Source organism: Clinocottus analis, unplaced genomic scaffold, assembly GCF_023055335.1.
Source record: "Clinocottus analis isolate CAN_PGR_092001 unplaced genomic scaffold, fCliAna1.0.p SCAF_13, whole genome shotgun sequence".
Taxonomy (NCBI): domain Eukaryota; kingdom Metazoa; phylum Chordata; class Actinopteri; order Perciformes; family Cottidae; genus Clinocottus; species Clinocottus analis.
The window spans coordinates 985,183-992,491 of NW_027175854.1; the positions used below are offsets into that span (position 1 = coordinate 985,183).

Consider the following 7,309-nt stretch of genomic DNA (forward strand, 5'->3'; position numbering starts at 1 on the left):
ACATGATTAAATATTCCATCCAAAAATGATGAAGTGCGCCATTTAATTAACAGCCTGAGGCATGATTATTTTTACAATGTTATATTGGGAGGAATAGGTAGATATATTCGTTTTTCTCAAGAGGTTTCTTTCCTCAAGCTTGAAGCGAAAAATTTGCAGGAAAACGAATTCCATCAAGTATTGTACACAAGTAGGCTCGAGCGGAGAAAGAAATACAAAAAAACTAATTTATCCGCCGCTCCAAACACAATACATGAACCATGAATGTTCTCAGCTATGAGGCCGAAAACCTGCTTCATTCAACGTCCGCAAACTGGACCACTCACGGGCTAAATAAACAACCGCTGAGGAGCCGGGCAAGTGAAGGATGTGCAAGGATCTTGGAGGGAAACCAGGAAGTGTTTTTTCCACAAAGACAATCAGTCCAGGAAGCCTCACATTCCACACGGCCTCGTAGTCCATCTCTCCTCGGAAGCCATTTCCTGACGTAAATCAATCTGCTGCCGTCTCAAAGGATCCTGCATCATCTCAGAGAACATACGTGGATAACTGGGAAAACAGACAAAAGGTACTAATTGTATTACGTGACGATGTCTTCCGTCTCACTGCGAGGAAAACCATCTTCCACCGGATGCTCTTGCCTCAACTCAAAGTCTGAAAACTTTGATTCCATTGTTGTCTCCGTGTGATCTAGAAATACACCTCCAGTATCCAATTCCACCAATTCAGAAGAAGAAGAAAGAGGACAAGAAAAAGCTGTGAGATGCACTGACGGGTTTCTTGCAAGTGCTGCTCAGTGGACAACTGCCAGAAAACACTGCAATGCTGACTTCCTTATATGCCTGACATGGCAGTTACTACAGTTACAGGCAGTGGGTGAGGTTACAAGCTAGTCAGGATGGAGGACTTCAGAGTGACCAAAAGAGGACACAGGAAACCATAAAAAAAAAGAAGACGAAAAGTCCAATTCAGTCTGGAACGTTGGAGGAAAGCCTTTTCTTTCTTCTTTTTTTTTTGACAACTTTTTCAAGCTGCTGGTCAGTTTATCTCAGAAGGAAAGAGGTGAGGTTCCTCTCCAGGTTCACCAAACTGACCTCTTGAGGCAGCTCAACAAGTTTGAGAAGGGAAAGATGAGAGACCCATCAATATTAACTTACCACCGAGACCTCCTTTCCAAGCTCTTAAATATTTAATCGTCCTTGGACAGCTCTGTTGCTTCGTAGGCCGAGCCAGTGTGGATCCCTTCTACAAGACCACTCCTGTTCCTGCTCAATGAAGGCCTTGTCCGGTGGCACCACACTGCCCAAGGAACGGGCGTCTCCAAAGCATTCAGGGTTTTTTTTTTCCACCACAGGCAGATCGAGGCTGACAGAGTTGGTTCACTGTGTCTTTTTGTAGAGAAAGGGCATAAATCCTGAATTCAGTGCTGGAAACCTGAGTACCACGGCTTAATTCATCTCCCCGGACAAACTGTCTCATCACCTCGGCTACTTCATACCTGAAGTCTTCATTTTCTGTGAAACTAGCCCCCCTGCACGAGACACAACTGTGAGCTCTGCGGAGCTGCAAGCATGTATTTCCAGGAAGAGGGAAAGGTGACGCTGAACTGTTGATGTTCTGATGGAAAGCAGAGAGGAGGAACCAGTTCTGCAGCAGTGTAACGTGGCAACTGACAACAGCAACTGGAATGACAACACCAGCAGCAAGCCACTTCCTTGTTCCATTTAAACCCCGACATCATGTTGCTTCGGGGCTTCTCAAATAGGCCTATACCTAGTTACACTGCATTCAATTATTCAGAGGATCCTGGCGTTTTTCCTTCTCTTTTTTCGACTTGAACAATGTCGTGCGTTCACGTCGAAAAGCTTATCTCTAAATCATGAAGGAAATATGTTTATGGAGCGTGGAAGGTCAGGACAATGCAAGCAGAGAGTAGTGAGGCTTTTCGCTGTGCTGTAATGACTGTAGTGTTTTTGGATGTGGGGCCTGTGTGTCTCAGCACACTTACAAGTGTAGCAGAAGGGCCCGGCTGCATCTCATGAGCCATGCATCATGTCAAGAAAGCACTCACTGGAGCATTTCAATTTGCTTTTGTGCGTCTCCCTGGCCTTCTTCACTGCCCCAGGTAGAGAAGAATGGAGGAGTGCATCACCCAATGTGAGTGAGAGAGGGAGGGGTGTGTGTGTGTGTGTGTGTGTGTGTGTACAACAGAGACAGAAGGAGTAGCAGAGTGAGTGATGAGCTTCACAACCGCTTCCTTCCAGCGTTAGAACCATCACAGAAGTCTCTCTTGTTTAATCCTCGGTCCTCTCTGTCGAGCTTTTTAAGCGTAATCCTGAAATACCTTTCAGAAATCCAGTTATGTAAAAAGAAATCTAAAAGTATCTAGAGTTCAGTTCTGCCTTGTCACCTTGAAGCTGAACCGCAGTAAAAATGTCACTGAAATATGTTACGTGGAGGAGAAATGAAAGCCCCTTTGCTTTGGATTTGCCTTCACAGCGCTCCAGATGCGATACAAACGTCCCCAATTTGGACGACAATTGAAGCTACAAGGGTCAATATTAGAAGAAATAACAGTATGTTATAGGATGTTGCAAGAGCACGTTATGAATTTAATAAATATATTATGAAGAGAGTGTGTTTAACTACAGCAGCTATAGAAATATAACGATGATAGAAGAAGCAATGCATATTGCCTGAAGTTAAGACATCAACCAGTATCTCTACTCTAGAAAACCAATACTATGTTGGCTGCATGCCAGTTAGCTCAAACTGACCAAACATCCGCTTGTTTAAATAGGATGCATATCATGTCGGTTGAATATTAACTGAAATTCTTGAGATATTAAATCCCAATTCAGCAGCGCTGCGATTCATGATTATTTTCTTGGATGATCATTTTGTCAATGTATCCACATCCCAAGGTCACTTTTTTCAAACGTCTTGTTTTTTTCCTCTGAAAAACGGTTTAAAATCCAAACATATTCCTTTGCGAGTATAATACATGACAGAGAAAAGCAACGGTTCACAACGACATCAGTTAGAGAGAGAAGCTGCACACGTGTTATCGATTAATCGACAAATCACTCTGGCTGTAAACTTTAGACACAACACATCTATGGGGGGTCAAGATCTGGTCATGAATGCAGGAGCCACCTTAGGGCCTTTAAATACTTTAGTGGTGTTTATTACCATATAAATGTGTATTTAATCTAATTACAACAAAGCAATCGCCACAGAGGGAACCTGGGAACTTCGGGGGGCCTCTGACAGTCTGCGTAGTCCCCTGCTATGCCCCGCTAGGGATCCAGTCTTGGATCACTTGGATTGGACTGTACAGCACCACACTATGCAACTAGAAATGCCTCCTCTGCTCCAACCAAAGCAAACAGCCCCGCATGACCCGCATGACCTCAGCCGGAGAGTTGAACCGGAACCCTCGGCACGCAGGTTAGCTCGCCGTGTAGCAGCACCCAGCAATACGCTCTGCCACTGAGGAAGAGCCAAGAATGTGTTGAAGGCTCGTGAAAGTTACTCTGGGAACTCTGAGTGCACGGACGCGGCCGCCCGCGTCAGTATCCCGGAGACGATCTGTGTCGAAACCAAACGTCACAATCGCATCCGGAGTGAAACGGGCTCGTTTACAGAACATCCAGCGTCCACCAGACTGTATCCATTGCAGCCGCCCGCGTGACAAAAAGAGTCGACCGCAGCAGATCCTGTCCGCCCCGTCCTCTGTCGGGCTCCTCCTTGAGAACCTGTTTGCCCTGCCACGCCAGGGAGAAGGAGCATCGCCACCATTTTGATTGCTCTTCTCAGCCCCGGCATTGTCGCAGCGCACTGTGTCAAGCTCACAGTCTCCTTGTCAGCAAGATTTCACACAGTGGCCAGGGGAACTGCAGAGCGTAGCGCGCACACACACACACACACACACACACACACACACACACACAGGAACTGCCACAGGAACACGCTGCATCTTGCAAAGACACCTCCTTCACTCTCCTGACAGGCTGGTCAACAGACACCTTTAGGACATAATGTGTGATAAGTCACCTCAGGCAGCGCAGTGGTACATGTCCCTGAGGCCATGATCATGTAATACATGTCCAAATAACTTTCAAAGGATCTGGATGTTTGAGAGAAGCAAGCAAAGAGGTACAAGCTCACAACAACAGCCAATAAACAGCAGAGAGCTCGAGCTCCTGTGTGAATAATTAGTCTACAAATCATCAGGGAGATTATAAATACTTAACTTGTGTAGATACCAGCAGCTGAACTCTCATATCCCCCCAAAAACTGCTCCAAAACTAAAAAATGCAATGAGAATCTTCTTGAGAACTTCCTTAAAGAAACTATCTGCAGCTAGCACTTCCCTCTCTCACACACACACACACACACACACACACACACACAGAGGAGAGAGAGAGAAAGAGAGAGAGAGAGAGAGAGAGAGAGAGAGAGAGAGAGAGAGAGAGAGAGAGTCAAGACTACTTTGTTGAACATTAACCACCTGCACGGCCAAAACAAGCCATTATTCAGCATTTAAATTCCCATCTCATCCATGTGTCCCTCCAGCTATCACCACCACTCACATGCAGTCCAAAAGTGTCATCTGCTGATCGTACAACGGCAACAAAAACACACAAAACACACAAATGTCCAGTTCACGTTGTGGTAAATCATGCAAGAATACAAAAGCAGCAAGTTCATGAAGGTAACCTTGAGAGCCCCACGAGAAGATCTAACCTCACTTTTCAGAGTTCCTCTGCTTCCTGCAGCAGACTCAACTTCCGAGCAGAAGAAGAAGAAGAAGAAGAAGAAGAAGAAGAAGAAGAAGAAGAAGAAGAAGAAGAAGAAGAAGAAGGAGGAGGAGGAGGAGGAGGAGGAGGAGACGGCAGTGGTCATGTCATTTATGAACACAACCTTTGTTCTGGCGTGAGAGATCCTGCATGTCTGACTCTCCTTGGACACTCATCTCCTCCTCCATTTTATGGTGAAGCCCTGCTAGCATGACATACCTGACTTGAGACCAGTGACAGCAGAGAGGCATCCAAACAGTGCAAAGGGACAAGCCGGTGCCAGTGTGTAGCAACGAGAGCCAGAGCAAAACATCAGAAGCAACATACATGAAAGCCACCATTGCACCAGCACCATCAAGCTCCAACCCTGTGGAGAAGACACTCAAAATCCTCACCAGATCATTTCCCATTTTTGTTGAATTGAGAGGAGCAGGGGAGGGGAGGGGGAGCTCATGTAGCTTCCTCACACTGGACATGGCGTGTGTGTGTGTGTGTCAGTGAGTGTGTGTGTGTGTGTGTGTGTGTGTGACTGGACCAGCGGCTATGTCAGCTCCTCTGTGTCGCTAATGGAGGCTCCGGGTTGGGAGAGGAGAGCGAGCCGTGCAATGGCTCCTCCATGAAGCTAACGCGCAACAACACGCGCGGCCGGCGAAGGGGACGCGCCGCCGGGCCAACAACTCCCCTGACCAGACATGTCAGAATAACAAAACACTCCGCTCCGGCGCCGCCGAAACACGCCGGCGACCCCTCTCTCTCTCTCTCTCGCTCTCTCTCTCTCTTTCTCTCTCTCTCTCTCTCTCTTTCCACCGCCGCGTCCATTTCCTTGTGTCACTTTGACAACAAACCGAAAGGCGACATGGCGAGGAAAGCGGGTAGGATATTAACTGGGACGCGAGGAGACCCACTTGACTTTGGCTAGCATGGTGCCAGCCGGAGCGGAGCGCCCACCCGACTAAAAATCTCGCCCCGGCTTCCCTCACCCAAAGTCGGCTGGACCTGGACTAAAAGGAGAAAAAGGTGGTGGTGTTGGTGGTGGTGGTGGTGGTGGAGGAGGAGGAGGAGGAAGGAGGGGGGATCAGCTCTTTCCAGGTCATTCACGAGGCGCTCTCCAAATTATATCCCATGATCTACCATAGCGACGTTCTCGCAGACCCTGGAAGCCCAGCCGAAAATCTTGGCGAAACTGGAAATATAGTGCAAGAGGGGGAGAGAAAAAACTCACTGGTACAATCTTCTCCTCAAGCGATCCTCCCAAAAGTTGTCCTCGTATTTCATGCGTGCGCCCGGTCGGTCTAATGGATGATCGCCATCTTTCCTGCTTCTCCTTTGCTGCAGCTGCAGATGACCTGAGATCCGTCTGTCTCTGAATAATGAGCAACCACACAGACAAGGAAGACAATCTGCAAAGCAGGCTACACAAAGAAGTTTGGGAGACTAGCAAGCACCAGAGGGTGCACAAGAGTTTACGATGAGACGAGGGAGCATCAGCAGGATGGACAACGTCTACGTCTGAGAAGCTCATCCTTCATCTAGACTGAAGTCAGATCGCCTGCAAAGCCTCATCAGCGGCTCAGACCACCAGCAGACACATGCGGGCTCTGAGCATTTTTATATAGGCTTTCCATACTGTGACTGCCACGTCATGAGGTTATCTGCAGTTCACTTTGGTGGCGATGATGCTGCTTCACACTTGGAGCAGATAGAAAGACAACGAGACACGCAGATGCATATATATTTATTTAGATATATGGATATGTTTGATATTACAGTGTTGACACACGTCCCAATTTTATAAAATAAATATGATCAAACTACATTCATAATGAAACAAATCATCAAACAACATTTATATTAATAATAATAATGATAATAATAATAAGATTTTTTTTTTATATATATAAATAAACACAAATCCCATTCAATACTGTCTCCTTCCACTTATCATTGTCACACTCCCCCAAAGGTTTATCATCTTTATTCAAATGAAATATAACAATACATTTAATTTCTTAATATTTGTTCATTTATGATGTCCCTCATTGAGAAGAAAATAAAAATGGCCGATGTGTGTGTTGTCATTACAGTGTTACTGTAAAGTAGACATGATGATGATGATGATGATGATGATGATGCTCTGTCCACCAGCTGCTAACAAAGAGGGAGCCCAAGACAAAAGGTGCAGGGTCCTGCTTAGATGTATGTCAGCGTGAGGGTGGGTGGGGGTGATGGGTGGGGGTGGTGGGTGGGGGTGGTGGGTGGGTGGGGGCTGAGTGGCCGGAAGGGGCACACATGAGAGGGTGGGCAGTGAGGAGAGGAGAGGCTACCTTGCATGATTGAGCGGCTATAATGTCATCTGAGAACGTTAATGTGCCTTGATGGCTTTTGTTGGGAAGAATGCAGCGTGTGTTAGTTCTGCTTATTGCCGTGAATGCAGCACCTGGATGGAGTCGGATACACCGTGAAGGTTGTTGTCACAGCACTGCAGGGTGCGACATGTTTGATACTAT

At 46.7% G+C, this 7,309-nt stretch overlaps 1 protein-coding gene across 3 annotated transcripts in view; it reads right to left on the minus strand.

The window, feature by feature from the left end:
• The window catches only part of znf462 (zinc finger protein 462), a 46,533-nt gene extending 40,161 nt beyond the window's left edge, over positions 1 to 6,372 (minus strand). The window contains exon 1 of one of the 3 annotated variants that reach the window (XM_068573338.1): positions 6,025 to 6,372. The gene's annotated coding sequence lies outside the window, so the exon portion shown is untranslated. Of the gene's footprint in view, positions 1 to 1,157; positions 1,450 to 5,021; positions 5,098 to 6,024 lie in introns of those variants that run through there. The other 2 variants (XM_068573339.1, XM_068573340.1) reach the window with 2 other exon arrangements.
• Between the last annotated feature and the right edge of the window lie 937 nt (positions 6,373 to 7,309).